The sequence below is a fragment of the Balaenoptera borealis genome (genome assembly GCF_965194805.1).
Source record: "Balaenoptera borealis genome assembly, chromosome: 6".
Classification (NCBI taxonomy): Eukaryota; Metazoa; Chordata; class Mammalia; order Artiodactyla; family Balaenopteridae; genus Balaenoptera; species Balaenoptera borealis.
In genome coordinates this window covers 53,067,559-53,085,764 of record NC_138863.1, presented here as the reverse complement: position 1 = coordinate 53,085,764, position 18,206 = coordinate 53,067,559, and the positions used below count along the sequence as shown (strand labels likewise).

Here is an 18,206-nt window from a genome sequence, read left to right as displayed (position 1 = left end):
GTCCGTCCGCCTCACTACAAATAACTCAATTTCATTTCTTTTTATGGCTGAGTAACAGCCATAACATATATAACATGTATATATGTGCCACATCTTCTTTATCCATTTGTCTGTCGATGGACACTTAGGTTGCTTCCATGTCCTGGCTATTGTAAATAGAGCTGCGATGAACACTGTGGTACATGACTGTTTTTGAATTATGGTTTTCTCAGGGTATATGCCCAGTAGTGGGATTGCTGGGTCATATGGTAGTTCTATTTTTAGTTTTTGAAGGAACCTCCATACTGTTCTCCATAGTGGCTGTATCAGTTTGCATTCCCACCAACAGTACAATAGGATTCCCTTTCTCCACACCCTCTCCAGCATTTATCATTTGTAGACTTTTTGATGATGGCCATTCTGACTGGTATGAGGTGATACCTCATTATAGTTTTGATTTGCATTTCTCTAATGATTAGTAATGTTGAGCATCCTTTCATGTGTTTGTTGGCAATCTGTATATCTTCTTTGGAGAAATGTCTATTCAAGTCTTCTGCCCATTTTTGGATTGGGTTGTTTGTTTTTTTGATGTTGAACTGCATGAGCTGCTTGTATATTTTGGAGATTAATCCTTTGTCAGTTGCTTCTTTTGCAAATATTTTCTCCCATCCTGAGGGTTGTTTTTCCGTCTTGTTTAAGGTTTCCTTTGCTGTGCAAAAGCTTTTAAGTTTCATTAGGTCCCATTTGTTTTTTTTTGTTTTTATTTCCATTTCTCTAGGAGGTGGGTCAAAAAGGATCTTGCTGTGATTTATGTCATAGAGTGTTCTGCCTATGTTTTCCTCTAAGAGTTTGATAGTGTCTGGCATTACATTTAGGTCTTTAATCCATTTTGAGTTTATTTCTGTGTGTGGTGTTAGGAAGTGTTCTAATTTCATTCTTTTACATGTAGCTGTCCAGTTTTCCCAGCACCACTTATTGAAGAGACCGTCTTTTCTCCATTGTATATTCTTGCCTCCTGTGTCAAAGATAAGGTGAATATATGTGTGTGGGTTTATCTCTGGGCTTTCTGTCCTGTTCCATTGATCTATATTTTTGTTTTGGGGCCAGTACCATACTGTCTTGATTACTCTAGCTTTGTAGTATAGTCTGAAGTCGGGGAGTCTGATTCCTCCAGCTCAGTTTTTTTTCTCAAGATTGCTTTGGCTATTCGGGGTCTTTTGTGTTTCCATACGAATTGTGAAATTTTTTGTTCTAGTTCTGTGAAAAATGCCAGTGGTAGTTTGATAGGAATTGCATTGAATCTGTAGATTGCTTTGGGTAGTATAGTCATTTTCACAACATTGATTCTTCCAATCCAGGAACATGGTATATCTCTCCATCTGATTGTATCATCTTTAATTTCTTTCATCAGTGTCTTATAGTTTTCTGCATACAGGTCTTGTGTCTCCTTAGGTAGATTTATTCCTAGGTATTTTATTCTTTTTGTTGCAATGGTAACTGGGAGTGTTTCCTTAATTTCTCTTTCAGATTTTTCATCATTAGTGTATAGGAATGCAAGAGATTTCTGTGCATTAATTTTGTACCCTTCTACTTTACCAAATTCATTGGTTAGCTCTAGTAGTTTTCTGGTAGCATCTTTAAGAATCTCTATGTATAGTATCATGTCATCTGCAAACAGTGACAGTTCTACTTCTTCTTTTCCGATTTGGATTCCTTTAATTTCTTTTTCTTCTCTGATTGCTGTGGCTAAAACTTCCAAAACTATGTTGAATAACGGTGGTGAGAGTGGGCAACCTTGTCTTGTTCCTGATCTTAGTGGAAATGGTTTCAGTTTTTCACCATTGAAGACAATTTTGGCTATGGGTTTGTCATATATGGCCTTTATTATGTTGAGGTAAGTTCCCTTTATGCCTACTTTCTGGAAGGTTTTTATCATAAATGGGTGTTGAATTTTGTTGAAAGCTTCTGCATCTATTGAGATGATCATATGGTTTTTCTCCTTCAATTTGTTAATATGGTGTATCACATTGATTGATTTGCATATATTGAAGAATCCTTGCATACCTGGGATAAACCCCATTTGATCATGGTGTATGATCCTTTTAATGTGTTGTTGGATTCTGTTTGCTAGTATTTTGTTGAGGATTTTTGCATCTATGTTCATCAGTGATATTGGCCTGTAGTTTTCTTTCTTTGTGATGTCTTTGTCTGTTTTTGGTATCAGGGTGATGGTGGCCACGTAGAATGAGTTTGGGAGAGTTCCCCCCTCTGCTATATTTTAGAAGAGTTTGAGAAGGGTAGGTGTTAGCTCTTCTCTAAATGTTTGATAGAATTCACCTGTGGAGCCATCTGGTCCTGGGCTTTCCTTTGTTGGAAGATTTTTAATCACAGTTTCAATTTCAGTGCTTGTGATTGGTCTGTTTATATTTTCTATTTCTTCCTGGTTCAGTCTCCGAAGGTTGTGCTTTTCTAAGAATTTGTCCATTTCTTCCAGGTTATCCATTTTAAGGCATATAGTTGCTTGTAGTAGTCTCTTACAGTGCTTTGTATTTTTGCAGTGTCAGTTGTTACTTCTTTTTCATTTCTAATTCTATTGATTTGAGTCTTCTCCCTTTTTTCCTTGATGAGTCTGGCTAATGGTTTATCAATTTTGTTTATCTTCTCAAAGAACCAGCTTTTAGTTTTATTGATCTTTGCTATCGTTTCCTTCATTTCTTTTTCATTTATTTCTGACCTGATCTTTATGATTTCTTTCCTTCTGCTAACTTTGGCATTTTTTGTTGTTCTTTCTATAATTGCTTTAGGTGTAAGGTTAGGTTGATTATTTGAGATGTTTCTTGTTTCTTGAGGTAGGATTGTATTGCTATAAACTTCCCTCTTAGAAGTGCTTTTGCTGCATCCCATAGGTTTTGGGTCGTCGTGTTTTCATTGTCATTTTTTTCTAGGTATTTTTTGATTTCCTCTTTGATTTCTTCAGCCATCTCTTCGTTATTTAGTAGTGTATTGTTTAGCCTCCATGTGTTTGTATTTTTTTCAGTTTTTTTCCTGTAATTTATATCTAGTCTTATAGTGTTGTGGTTGGAAAAGATACTTGATATGATTTCAATTTTCTTAAGTTTACCAAGGCTTGATTTGTGACCCAGGATATGATCTCTCCTGGAGAATGTTCCATGAGCACTTGAGAAGAAAGTGTATTCTGTTGTTTTTGGATGGATCTCCTATAAATATCAGTTAAGTCCATCTTGTTTAATGTGTCATTTAAAGCTTGTGTTTCCTTATTTATTTTCATTTTGGATGATTTGTCCATTGGTGAAAGTGGGGCATTAAAGTCCCCTACTATTATTGTGTTACTGTTGATTTCCCCTTTTATAGCTGTTAACATTTGCCTTATGTATTGAGCTCCTATGTTGGGTGCATAAATATTTACAATTGTTATAACTTCTTCTTGGATTGATCCCTTGATCATTATGTAGGGTCCTTCTTTGTCTGTTGTAATAGTCTTTGTTTTAAAGTCTATTTTGTCTGATATGAGAATTGCTACTCCAGCTTTCTTTTGATTTCCATTTGCCTGGAATATCTTTTTCCATCCCCTCACTTTCAGTCTGTATGTGTCACTCAGTCTGAAATGGGTCTCTTGTAGGCAACATATATATGGGTCTTGTTGTTGTATCCATTCAGCCAGTCTATGTCTTTTGGTGGGAGCATTTAATCCATTTACATTTAAGGTAATTATCAATATGTATGTTCCTATTACCATTTCTTAATTGTTTTGGGTTTGTTACTGTAGGTCTTTTCCTTCTCTTGTGTTTCCTGCCTAGAGAAGTTCCTTTAGCATTCATTGTAAAGCTGGTTTGGTGGTGCTGAATTCTCTTAGATTTTGCTTGTCTGTAAAAGTTTTAATTTCTCCATCGAATCTGAATGCAATCCTTGCTGGGTGGAGTAGTCTTGGTTGTAGGTTTTTCCCTTTCATCACTTTAAATATGTCCTGCCACTCCCTTCTGGCTTGCAGAGTTTCTGCTGAAAGATCCGCTGTTAACCTTATGGGGATTCCCTTGTATGTTATTTGTTGCTTTACCCTTGCTGCTTTTAATATTTTTTCTTTATATTTAATTTTTGATAGTTTGATTAATATGTGTCTTGGCATGTTTCTCCTTGGATTTATCCTGTATGGGACTCTCTGTGCTTCCTGGACTTGACTGACTATTTATTTACTTCCTGGTGGAGGGGACTGGTGCCTGTGTTCTGATGGATGAGGCTGCATCTTGTCTTTCTGGTGGGCAGGACTGTGGCCGGTGGTGTGTTTTGGGGGTGTCTGTAAATTTATTATGATTTTAGGCGGCCTCTCTGCTCATGGGTGGGGTTGTGTTCCTGTCTTGCTAGTTGTTTGGCATGGGGTGTCCAGCACTGTAGCTTGCTGGTCGTTGAGTGGAGCTGTGTCTTAGCATTGAGATGGAGGTCTCTGGGAGAGCTCTCACCGATTGATATTACGAGGGCCCAGGAGGTCTCTGGTGGTCCAGTGTCCTGAACGCGGCTCTCCCGCCTCACAGGCTCAGGCCTGACACCTGGCCAGAGCACCAAGACCCTGTCAGCCACACGGCTGGGTCATCCTGGAGAAGATGGACTAAAGCCAGAAGAAAGCTAGAGGATGGGAGACCTTTCAGAAGGCTTGTTTGATGAAGTTAGGCAAAGGGTGGTGACATTCTGTACTCAGGCTCTACTCGCGAAGGGGAAAGTGGTGCCTCTGGAAGCTGATCGCGTGCTTCCATGGCTGAGGCACACGTGGGTGCAGATTTGAAATTGGTACTACTTAGATTATATCCTTCTCAAGCCGTCATCCCTGGCAAAACTGAAGGTTCTGCCTGGCTTGACCAGTTCTTCCTCTGACTACTGGTGCTGATGCTAATGCTGTGTCTTTAATCCAGAGTTGATGGAATTCCAAAATCAAGAGCGTGTAGTACCAAGATTTGAGCAGGAAGCCCAAGATATTGGTAATATGATCATATGTCTCAAACTGAGATTACCGGGGAAAAAAATTAAAATCTAGGGTAAAACTCCGAAAAGAGAGAAGGGGTCAGGAAACACGGGCTAGAAGCAGGAAATATGAAGATGACCAGAAAGAGGATTTTGAGTAGCATTTCAGGGCTACATCTGCTGCTTGAATTTTATATCCTTAACATCTTCAGAGCACTGGCTGGCTGGCCATATCCATCATGGTCAGGCTGAAGTGTTAAATTGTAACTGTGACTCTTCCCTGGAAAATAAAACAGGGACACTCTGAATGTATGAGACTCTGAAGATTAAGACAGGCCAACTCCGAAAGGTGGTCTTCCCATTTACTTCCTAGTATTAAACCAAACTGGGGGAAGATACTTGGGAATTAGTCAGAAAACCAGAAAGCCCACAGAAGGGCATCTTGGGGGTACTTAGAGCAACACTGTAACCACCTCACCAAGGTGTTACTTTATTTGTTTGTTTATGGTGATCCTTCCTACTATCAGATTACTTAACCTTGCTACCTAGTTCTGAGCAGCAAACTGCAGGGTCCTCAGTAAAAAAAGATTTACAATCCAGACATCTCATGTGAACAGCTGTTTTATGTGAGGCCAGATGCTGACAGAGAAAAATATGCACAGGGACAGAGAGAAAGAAGATTAAAGACATCAAAAATAAAACCTGTTTCTCTGCCTTCCAGTGGTAAAGGAGTTTTTTGTTTGTTTTGTTCTTTAAGAATTGTTTTTCTTATAAATTCCAGGTATCTCTACCCCATCACCTCTTTTTAAGCTTTATGATGAGGTGGGCTGCCTCTTTAACATGGAACCTTTATGAGATTTTTCTATTCAGATCTATGATCTTTCTCAGTAAGTTTTGAGATTGTCAGTATCTCTCTGTGTCTTTTGAAGGTCTCAGGTCTCTGTCTCCTTCTGCTTGGCCCACAGCCTTTCTGAACCTTATATCCCACGTTACACCGTTGACTCCCACTGCTGGCAGAGAACTCAGCTGCTCCTTGACTAATGCTGGAGCTTAAGCTCATGCTCTGAGCCTAAGCCATCAGCACTACTGGTGCTGATGCTAACGTTGGTCCCATCCTTCATTCTCATCACACACTCTCCACAACAGGACTGTTAGGTCCTTCTTTATATTTATTCTCTCCCTCCCTCTGCCTCTCTCTATCACTATCTCCATCTCTATCTCTATATCTCTTTCACGTAGGATTTGGAACAGACATCTGAAAGAGTTTCCGTCTCAATTCATCAGTCCAGATATATACCTTCTGTCTATAAATGTTCATGTCGTCTTGTTGTAATGGTGTCCTCTAGTACATAGATAGGCACCTTGCTTCCAAAGCAATGCATTCCCATGTCTGCTCAAACAAATTGCTATTCTCATCTTAACTGACTCATGTGGCACAAAATAAGCTTTCTTGCCAAAGTATGGGCAGACCCAAATAAATCTATTGACTGAAAAGAAAAAGAGAGAAAAAAATAACATGTATCACTATGTTTTCTAAGCTGTTTCTTTTCTCATTTTTTTGGCAATGTACATAGACCTAATCTGATGTTCTGTTTAATGCACGCGTGCCGGAGAGTGCAGTGCTATAAAGGACGATTGATGTCAGCCCCAATTACACAAACCACTACAGATACAATGGGCAGGGCACAGCAAAAAGGGAAAGGAGAGAGGAACACTTGACAACTTGCAGTTCTCATTCTCTATGCTACCATTTTACTCTCTCCCTTTCCTTCAGTCTCTACGTGGTATCTTTTTTCAAAGGCCTTTCTCCCCACATTGTGCCTATAAACACTGTATATACCATAGCACGGCAGAATAATGTGTTGGAATATTGATGCCTTTATTTGATCCCTCTCACAGTTCTAGAGGCTGGGAAGTCCCAGATCAAGGCGCTGGCAGATTTGGTGTCTGGTGAGGACCTGCTTTCTGGTTCATAGATTACTGACTTCTCACTGTATCAGGAACAGTTTTCTAGGAGCTCTTTAATAAGGGCACTAATCCCATTCATAAGGGCTCCACTCTCATGACCAGATCACCTCCCAAAGGCCCCAACTCCAAATACCATCACATTGGGCATTAGGATTTCAACATGTAGACTTTCAGTCCATAGTGGTCCCTGCTGTCTTCCCATTTCCCTTCCCTGTACAGAAACAGCTGTTTGGTCTTGAATCAGTTACCTGCAGGGCAGACTGTGGCCAGCACGAGTCAGACATCCAGGGAGTTCCTCAGGCTAAGTCCAGAGGAAGATGATTTAAGGATAAGGCAATAATATCTTGGTTAGAAGTAGGAGCAAAGGAGTAAGAGGTGATTCTTTCTCCTCAATAATAATAATAATAATAATGATAATTAAAATCTCATGTATAAGAGAAGAGTGAGGACCAAAAGGTAAACTTCCTCTCAGTTTGAAGAAATTTGAAGGTAGAGACAAGACCCTTTCAGGTTTGCTACAAAAAAAAGCATATGTGTAACAATTTTATAGTAGTATCAGTAGTAGTAGTATTTGTGAGAAATTCTCTGTGTTCATTTTACCTTGCCTACATCTCTTCCATACTGAGGGTAGGAGCAAAAATCAGACCAATCATAGTTTTCTTAGTTCGAAATATTTATTTTTCTTTAATTATAATCTAATAACATGAAGTAAAATCATCATGAACTATCAATGAATGTTCTGAGCTCTTCAAGCCATGAGGTATTATAATTAATTCAGTACCTTTGATTTCAGAAGTCCTTATACTTATGGCAACAAATCATTAGTTTTTAGAATGGCAACATTCCCTTTTCTTCATTATACTCGTTTTTCCCATGACCTCCAAATGTTCCAACATGCATCTGACTAAAAACAGTGTGCATTTGACTCTTTGATTCCTAATTGAACTCACATATTCCCAGATGGTTTGAGATATAGGAATAAACCATTAAGCATTTGAAAGAAAATCCAAATTATGGAGTAGTAGAAATTATTCCAGTTATTTAGTGTGGCCTAATACGTACAGTTGTTTCCTTCATTTATTTTAGATTACTCCTTTATTAATACCTAAGAAGGCTCACCTTTTTCTGTCAGAAAGCACATTATGTAGTGAGCTGCTTCTCTTTTTGAGGTTATAATAGTGTTTTCTCTGCGCCCAACTGAACTTACACACCTTCTCATAAACATCCTGCCAGGATGATGCCTGACTTCCACACCTGCAAAAACAGGTAATTAATTACACACACCTTGCAGAGAACCCCTTCCTTACCTATAGATAATTAATTCCCAAAGCTTTGTGATACTTGGCTCTTCTCTACATTCCTGAAATATACTTGCTCAAGACCCCATCGAAAACCACCTGACCTATTAAGCCTGGTGATATAGCGGCTCTATACCTATAAACCCACATATCTAGGTTTCTTCTCATTTTCCTGTTGATTTATCATACATTTGAATCTTTGGGCCTCATTCCTTCTCAGTGATATAGGGCTGATCTTTTGCAAATATTAAATGAATATATTTTTATTTCTCCTGTGTATCATGTTCTCTTGTTGCCTTCTACCTCTCATGCTGGGCCGTGATGTGTATTTCCCCAGGGAGGGCACCACCGAGTACCTACAGAACGAAGAATTTACTGTCAAGTGTAGCAAGACAGTAGTCTTGAAAAAAGCCAAGCTTTATGGAATTAGAAAAGACATTTCTCAATTTCAAGGCTCTTCCTTCTACATAACAAGTGCTGAACCTGGAGGACTCGGTCATTAAGTTTTGTCTAAGCAAAGGTCCAGCCATATAAGAAGAAGTGGAAAACTTCCCCTTCTTTCTTGATGGAAAGGAGAAGGGAGACAGCACAGTTAAAGATAGCAGCAGCGAGAACCATTGCTTTTCCCTTCTCTTTGAATAGAACTGTCTATATATACTGTGTGAGAAGTTAAAAAAGAAATCCACACACCCTCCTTTTTCCCTCCCCACACCACCCTGGAGGAAGGGGGATTAGCTAGCGGCACACTTTCTTGTATTACCAGAGAAACTCTGCAAGTGGCCACTTACGATATGGTGCAGGGAGACAGTGCAGCAGTGGCAGCAGGAGCTGAGTGAGCAGCAAGCCTGAGGCAGCACCTTTGGCTCTGCATGATGCATGTTGCACACAAGAAATTCAGAAGTGCTCCAGTAATGGCCTGCAAAGGTGCTGAGAAGTTCAGTGGATTGCACAGGGACTTTTTTCACTGGAGACTATTGCCCTGGACCACCCAATGCCCCCCTGAAAGTTGGGCTTATACCAGGGTAATCCACTTTGTCTACAGATACTGGAACTTGGAGACATAGCCTCCACCCCAAATCACCTGGCTCCGCAACAGAGGGGTATCCATCCCACCTTGCACTCATGCCAACACCCTAGGCTTCCAGCATGGAAGGAATAAATGTGGGAGGATGTCCTTCATTCCCCTAGAAAGGCAGATCATGGGTTTCTCACACTACGTGGAGGTAATAGTGCACTCTGGGGCCTCAGATGGCTTTGAAGAACCAGGAGCTATTCTGACAAATCCAGCTTTTTGCCTTATCTTAGCTCACAGAGGAGTGCTAGTTAGAAGGCCTTGTAACCCATGAGGCCTCCCACATCATCAAGCAGCACAATGAGTATATATCAAAAGGCTTTTTGTTAACAGAAAGCAATTGTTAATGACAGTTACTGACCTGGCTCCCTGAGTGGAAGCCCATAACCCAGCTCTCTTCTGGAAAACTCATTCTTGCTCCCTACAGCTGACTGTACCCCAATTGCCACTTCTGAGCCCACATAAATATACCCATTAACAGATGATTCTAGACATAGAAACAGAAAGGCAGAATTTATCACTCAGGAATAACCATAAGATTGACCTGGGGTCCAAGGCCTAGATTCCTGCCAAACATCTTTAATTCCTTTGGGAACCAGGAAGGCTTCTTAAGATGTTTTTTCCTCCCCCCGCTCTTCCTACTGTTTCCATATGACTTAATCTTCAAGACTCAAGACAAGTGTCATCTCCTCTAGGAACTCTTGTCCAGTAACCTACACCAAGGGTGAATTAGGTGCCAACCTCTCTTCACTCTGTGCATATTTCTATAAGAGCACTTAATTATGTCTTCAACCTTATCTATCTTTCTTCAAGATTTAGAGAGAATGGGTCTTTTATTTCTATATCTATATATATTAGCACAGTACCTTAATATTGTTATAAAGGCTCAATATATATTGTTATATGACTGAATGAATGATTATATAAACAAATGAATGAATGTGCAACAGTTCTGCCAATTCAGATATTGGGGATTCAAAATGCTATCTATGTAAATTTGGAAGAAGTTTTGGTTTAAAGTACGAAAGGATGTGATCATGCAAAAGACTCCACTATGCACATTATTTTGCTTGAAGAGAGTTTGAAGCAAAGTTGGAGATTTTAAAAAGAAATAAATACAATAACCATGAATGAGCTTCAGATACATGGTAGTAATACAAAACATGCAGACTAAGACTGTATGTATCTTGTTGGAACAAATCAAGAGAGGTAATTTAATGGTCCACTGAGTTGTATGTCATCTTCCCCTGGTGAGGTCCCCTTTGTGGTGTCATTTCATTACCTTTACCTGTTCACTCTTTAATCAATTGTCACAGAGATCCAGGGCTCTATGGAGTGAATATAAAGCTATCAAACTAATTCTGGAGTCTGAGCTTATCCAAGTAGACCCTGCTTAACACTGCAGTTAAGACCCAAAGCACAAGGCTTTGAAAATTGGGGTTTGGAGGTGAGAAGGAAGGCCACATTATTACTTCAAAGATTATATAGAGAGAGGTCTCCCTATAAATCAGTGGGTTATCTTGGTAGCAGTTCATTATAAAAGAAGCATTGTTTTAGGTTGTTTCTTAGGATGTAAAGACATGACACTAAAAAGAACACCTAATGGAAATCCTTTCTATTATGAACTGTATATACTGTATAGATATGTGACTATGCATGAACAGTTTCTATTTTAAGTTGTCCAAAAAACTTTTTAATTTTAATCTATTATTTAAAATTTTAAACTAATTCTATTTAAAATGTTAGTATAGCTAACTTTCATCCCCTCCTGACACACTATACATCTGATGTCTATTTTCTTTCTCCACTGGAATTTCAGCTCTATGATATTTTGTTAAGTGCCTAGGAATAGTAATTTCTCAATAAGTGGTTGTGAAGTGAATGGTACTTTTAAAATAACACACATTAACCTCATCTTTCTCATTATGTCACTTTCTTCCTCCCATCCCTCTACATTCCTTACATTACTTTCCTTGTGTTCAATTTTCCATCTTCTGTTAACTTCCAGATTTTTCAGTTATGCCAATAAGAAACATGTTTCTAAGCGATTTTTTTACTTAATACCAAAAAAATCTAAATATGAGGCACTTTTATATATTGTATGTATTCAACGTCAAACAACCAGTCAGTTTCATAGAAAATAAACTGGTTATGTGACATATGTAGAAAAATTCTGCTTCAACCTAAGCACGCATATGCATACATGCCTACTCCCCTCCAATTATTTGTTTTTTTCTTTCACTTTTTTAAAATAAACTGTATTGATATTTGTAAATAATAACTCACTGTATCAACATTAGAAATTTGGTTTCCTATTTAAGGAAATACTTAAGGCTTCTCAGCCTTTATCCAGTTACGTCTTCTTTCCATAAGATATTAGCATTAGAACTTTAATATGCAGTACTTATAGAAGTGATGGCTTCTTGAACTCTTACTACTACCTAAATTCAAACAATATAGCAAGGTAGGTAGGTACTAGTCCTTAGGACATACTAGGTTCCTAGGCACTTAACACTTATAACACTTGAAGAGTTGACAGGATATTTAAGCAGCTGGTTACAAGCTGACATGAGAACTGCTTAACTTGCAAGAGTGTCTAGTGGAAAGTTGAAGTCTGCTGAATTGGATATCAGAAATCCAGAGAGCCAAGAATCCTATTTTAGTTCTGGTTCACACCGCAACAAGCTGCAGAGCCCTAGGCAACTTGGCTCTTTTCTTCACCAGTAGCAGAAATGATGCCTGCTGGTCTCAAATGTGTGGAGAAAATTAATATTTCGGAAATATCTTGAGATCTAGACATGTACAACATTTTTCCCTGCAAGATATTTTTATATGTTTATCAATCTAGGACTTTCAGTCAGAAATCTTTAAATTGAGAAATGTATTCTTTTATTTGTACTTTCTTCTCCCTCTCCTGCATTTTCTCCCAATAGTCTTAATGTACTGATAGACGTGTTGGCTTTTTTTTTTTTTTGCCTGCCAAGAAAATTCCTGAAAGACATTCTAATGAACTTCAGAAGCAAGTGGTCAGCGTATCTCAATCCTAGTTCACCACTCTTACTTGTTGTCTTTCCAGAAGCCTTAAAATATTTACAAACTTGAAAACTTGACATGGGGTTTTGGAGTACCTATTCAATGAATAAGCATTTTACATTTAAAATGAAGGGATATTCAGAGAGGGAGAGCTCTATCAGCTCTTATACACTGAAAGTTCTTGGGAATGAGACCTGTACTTGGGTCATCTCCGTATACTACTTGAGGCCAAGCACTGAGTTTTGCACTAGGATCATGCCTCAAATGTTCAGATTCGCTTGATTTAAATGAATGTACACAATTTGCTTTATTTTATGATCCATTAAAAATTTTCAAACATGGTTCTGAGACTTTTGGAAATACTAGCACAGATTATGAATGAATCTGACTGTGTATGTACAATGTAGTTGATTGTTCTACCACTGGAACTGATATATGAGGCTTTTCTGCCTTTTAAACAATTATAATGTCCCTTGGAAGTTCTACATTCTGCTCTTTAGGTATTGTTTTGGAAATAAGACTGTTTCTGTGTCCCCTGATTTTCTCCAAGAGGGGAGTAGGTCTCCTGCCCATCGATTTAGTAAAATGACAGCTGTATGCTAGAGGGAGGTAAAGCTGATTTGGGGATTCAGAGACAAAGATTGGAATTAGAGTTAGCAGAAATGTCGCATTTCTTATAGAAAGTTGAAGTTGAACTAAGGTCAGCCCAGGAAATTACTATTGAAGATTCTTACGGACATTTTAATTTTGTTCTAAGTCACTCATCCACATCTGGTCAATATAAAGTGTTCAAAAATTGCTGTATAGAGTCCATTTTACCAAACTAGCCATGCTGATATGTTAGAATCAGTTGATGATTTACCTTTATTCTAGACTTAAAAGAAAATTTTTAAATATTATTTTTAAACATCTATGTCAAAAAAAATTTGGTATATCTGTCCTGTGGATTTTTGAGGTAATCAACTTTTTAAAATTATAATAAATAGGATTAGTATAATTGTCCTAAACCTTCAAAAAAATTTCCCCAAGTATGACAAATTTCACTGGGTATCCCAGACTGAGTGATTTGGGCAACACTGCCCTATTGGAACTTGGCTGGAGTATGCTGTTAGAAATCATGAAACTGAACCTTTAAAGACCTGATACTCGTTGACATGGCATTCATACCTTCCCCTCACTAGCTTGTAACCAGGTAGACGTCCCCTTTTCCCTCTTCTTTCTTTATCTCCCAGGCCGCACTACTTCTAGTCCCCAAACATGCTAGCCTCTTTCCCAACACTGAACATTCACATGGCTTTTCCATTTACTCAGAATGCTTTCTATACTTTCGTCACACTTAAGTCCCCTTGGTCTTTCAAGGGCATTGGTCATAACCCTCCGGAGAATCCCTCCCTGACTCACCTAGTGTAGAGTAGGTGCCTTTCTTATCGCAGTGCTCAACACTTAATACCCTGTATTGTGAAGATTTATTTTCTTGTCTTCTTGAGAGTAAGGACCGTGCCATTTATCTTGCCTTTCATAGCACATAGTGATTAATTGGTAAATGTCTACTGAATGCCTCTCTGAATGAATGGATACCTTTTCATTTTAAGGCTGCCCTTGACATCCATTTTCTCCAGAATTGATATTATCAACATGAATAATATAAATAGTGGTGGTTACCCCCACCTTTTCACAGCTGGGGCAGTCAAGAGGGACATGGACAGATGGTTATGGGCTCTTGTCCCTTGTCCATTTAATGTTTGCCACTTACTTTATGTGACCATGACAATGCTTATTTCACAAACAAGTACTGAGTCTCTGCTATTAGCCTGGCACGGAGGAAACAAATATAAACATGTCTTTGTTTTCAAGGAGTTTAGCGCTGAGTTGAGATGACCATTAAAACAAACAATCAGTGTTCTAATATAAGTCTGTTCAGTGAAGATACGTAATGAAAGAACAGAAGAGGGGGGAGTATTCTCTACCTTAGAGAGGTCAGAAGAAACTTCACCCAGAAGGTTACATTTAAGCTGGGTTCTCCAACCAGAGAGAAGTGGTATTTCGAGGCAAAGAAAACATCACGTGCAAAGGCATGAAAGAGTGAAATTGCTATCGTGCTCATAGCTTGACTAAGATTCAACCATTTTTTTACAGCTCAGACAAATACCTTATAAAGCTGGAATAATAATTCCCTTCTTACAGCAGTGCTCTTCCATGGGGCTGTTACTTATTATAAGGTAAATTGCATTTAGTGAAGATTCAATATTGTACTATCATGGCTTCAAAGGCAAAATCTCCACTGCATTCAGAGGCAGAATCTCTTTGTGGTGAGGAACTATTCTACTCATTCATTGAGTAAAATACTGTTTGCAGCTGATGAGGAAGCTGGTGCCGATGGCTAATCCATTAGTCATGTTTAGTTGTTATGGGTCCCTGGAAGGGATAACACCAGTCTTCACTCATTTCTCTTCAGTTAGGCAGCATGGTAGGTAGCAGCTACTAGGTCCTGCATCCTTCCATCTCCACACCTATCCCCACCATTCCATGCCAAACCTTGAAATGGCATGAGGTCCATGGTGAGGGACTTTGGTAGCTCTTTCTGACTGTACTATCGGTGAAAGGGAGTCTCTAAACAAAATTTAGTGCTTTTAGAAGGTAAGGAGGTGGCAAACAAAACAAGATGCCTTGACATAGTGGTAAATAAAATAATATTGCAAGTGCACAGTGACCTTGATAAATAATTTTCAGGACCAGGCATGATATGTCTTTGGATCATCAGTCCCCAGAAAGCACCTCTAACATCAAGGGTACTATATAAATTTTGTTAAATAAACATATCAAGGGGTGCTGGGTTGGAGGGATTATAAAGGTGAAATTGGTTCAAGATAAAGTTTTTGCTTAATAAGTAACTTAGTTGTAGCTTGAAACCAGTAGGGAAACAGAGGCAGCACAAAAGTGATTCAGTAGCATCACAAAACTACTCTGTGATTTGTCCTGCAGTGATGAGACTACCTCCTAGGGATCATTGAGCTCCCTTGGGTGAGGAAGAGCAGCACGTGTGAGCTTTCCTCCACTGGGGAAAAGCGTGCCCAAGAGCACGTTATAAAGGGATTCCAACATGCCCCATGTATATTCTTTCTAGGTTTCTGAGATAACCGTGACAAAATTTACGGACAAAATGTGATTTTATGATTGCCCCCAGTTATATGATAATCCCAAACATCACCATGACGAAACATACACTTTATGTTTCTCTTATCCCTGAGACCTTGCTTCCCTTACTCTAATACCAGAGCTGCCCTAGCCAATGATACGGTGCTATATGCGTCAGGCAAAGCAAAGAGTCACCATATTGTCCTTGATTTGAAAACATGAACAGATTTTCCTCTTGATTTATAAATTCCACAGGTTGTATTTGGGAAAGTGGCTGTCAGACATTAAATTTGAAACATCAGGTTGTCGTTTTTTATCATTGCTTTTCTAGCTGTAGACACATTAATTAGTGTGGTGACAGGTTGCATGTTGACAGGCTGCCAAAAATGGTCCACACTGTTTTGGTGGAAGAAGAATAATGAGAGACAGGAGGTGTTAGGTGTATGAGAACAAAGTGTTCTTAATGATTTGTTGGTCCTGAATTTCTGCATATATTCCTTTTGGGTAGAAGAGAGTCAAATTTGTACAAAAGACCAGAATGAGATCTTTTTTTTCTTTTTAAAGGATCTGACCATGTCACCTGAGAAGTGGTTCATTCATTCTGACATTTCACTTTTTTGTGCCTACTCTTGCCCCTCTGAAGGTTTTTCTCTGTCTTGCTCTTTTGCTTTGCACTTATTCAAATCCTTTCTGATTACTCAGTTACTATTTAGTATGTCATTATTCCAGTTTACACTGATTATTTTCTTCTTTAAGCAGCTATTCTACTTCTTGCTTATAGTATATAGTATTTAATTTGTAGTAGTATATTCTCAATTGGTTGAAGTGTTTTAAGGTCACCTTTTATAACTGAAAAACACTGCATTATACATGTTTCATATCTTCCATAGTATCTAATAAGGTCCTGTTGATTTATAGACGTTTAGTTTAATAAGGTGAATCTTGAGAGATCAACAAATAGTATCTCTTGTTTGTAAAATTATTTTTATATTTCAAAACACTTTCACATAAAAGAACACTTCCACATATGTTTCATTTGTTTCTTAAAGTAACCTTGTGATGTGTGAAGACCACATAATTTAATTTCCACATAAAAATACACAAAGAAACTAATAGCAGTGGGATGAATTGACAAAAGTTCCAAAGTTTGTATGTGGTAGAGCCAGGGCTAAATGATAGACCTTCTGACACATAATATTCAGGGAGAAATATATTTGCCTCAACTTGTAGAGTGGCTTATTGAACTAATGTTAGAATGCTACCGTTAAACTTGACTTTTGGATATTTAAAAAGACATTTCTTGACAATGAAAAATGGGTGAGAAAGTTTTATGTAGCTCTAAGAAGGAAATGCTTATAGAAGTTCTTGCTCAGTCCACCCAACTGGGAGAAACTTAAAAGCTAATTGGAACATACTCCCAATTTGTCATGTTATTATTTTTTCCCAAGAAATTAAGGAAGGAACTATATGTAATTGCCAGGTCAAAATAGCACCAGATGTGTGTGACCTAAAACAGCAAATTATGAAAAGGGCTTTCCAAGTACTACACATAAGGACATATGTCTTATTAAATCCATATTACCCGAGAAGGATAAGACATACATGGCACACAGTAAAGCTATTTTAAGGAGGAGACAAATGGGAAACAGACATCAGTTTTTTATAGAGATTAACTGGAAAATGGCATTTAAAACAGAAATCTGTGTTAATTTTCATTGATTTTTTAAAAAATCATTTCAATATTTTGAGGTTATTTGAACTCCTAGTAGATTATAGAAGTTTTTATATATAAAATTCAACACAATTATTGTCTATAGTACTCACCAAAGAAAATGTGGACTAATTCTCCATCCCAAATGTTTTATTGACATTAAACCTTATTCTTTGAGTAAAGAGGGTGGCTTTTGTCACATTTTGCCATAACTTTAGGCTGAAGAGTACAATAGCTTTAATCTACTTCCTGGCAATAAGTAGCAAAATTTCCTAATGTAGATTTTATGGTTTCCATTTACCATATTATCACTCAAATGAAGGGAGTAATTACCAATTAGGTGAGCAGCAAAGAGAGAAGGGACAGCAGTGGGTCCTGGAGAAATCACAAACAATATTCTCAAATTTCTAAATATTTTAGTTAGAGTTATTTAATCATACAATATACAACTAGAAAAGTCACTGAATGTCAGTGAGTTAAAACTTCTCATTTTTGGATGAGAAGACAGAGGTTAAGAATCTTCCTCAAAGACAATTCTTTGAACGTTGTTTCTCAACGATGTCTCAATACTGTTTCTCAACCTCAGCTATACACTTAATACAGCATTTCATCCTCCCTGCCCAAAAAAAACTTCCCCTGAAAAATGAGCAGTTATCAAATTATGTTTGTAAACAGTATATACTTTACCCTCCTTAGATATTCACAATTCTCATTGGAATTTTATTACAAACTCTCATGCATTTCTCTTGTTTGCAAGTTTACATTTATTTACATAATCATTTCTATAGATGTTGGTCTCCCTTCAGTGGGCTGAAAACTACATGAGGGCAAACATTGTTTTTATTTTTGTCCACCATCAGATCCCCATGTAATTTATCCAGCATGTAATAATTGATAAATTAACACAGACCAATCAGTTAATCTTATAGTTTTACATATCAAAGGCTGTGAGAAGTTGTACAATAAGGAAAAAAAATTGATTAACTTTGTTTAACTCAGAATTTCCCAAAGCTATTTGGTCAAACACCCATTTGTTTTT

The 18,206-nt window shown here is 38.0% G+C and overlaps 1 long non-coding RNA gene across 1 annotated transcript in view; it reads right to left on the bottom strand.

The window, feature by feature from the left end:
• The window catches only part of LOC309631331, a 60,521-nt gene extending 42,315 nt beyond the window's left edge, over positions 1–18,206 (bottom strand). The window contains exon 1 of the long non-coding RNA XR_014246200.1: positions 1–18,206. This exon is cut by the window's left edge and continues 32,261 nt beyond it. This is a non-coding gene — a long non-coding RNA (uncharacterized lncRNA).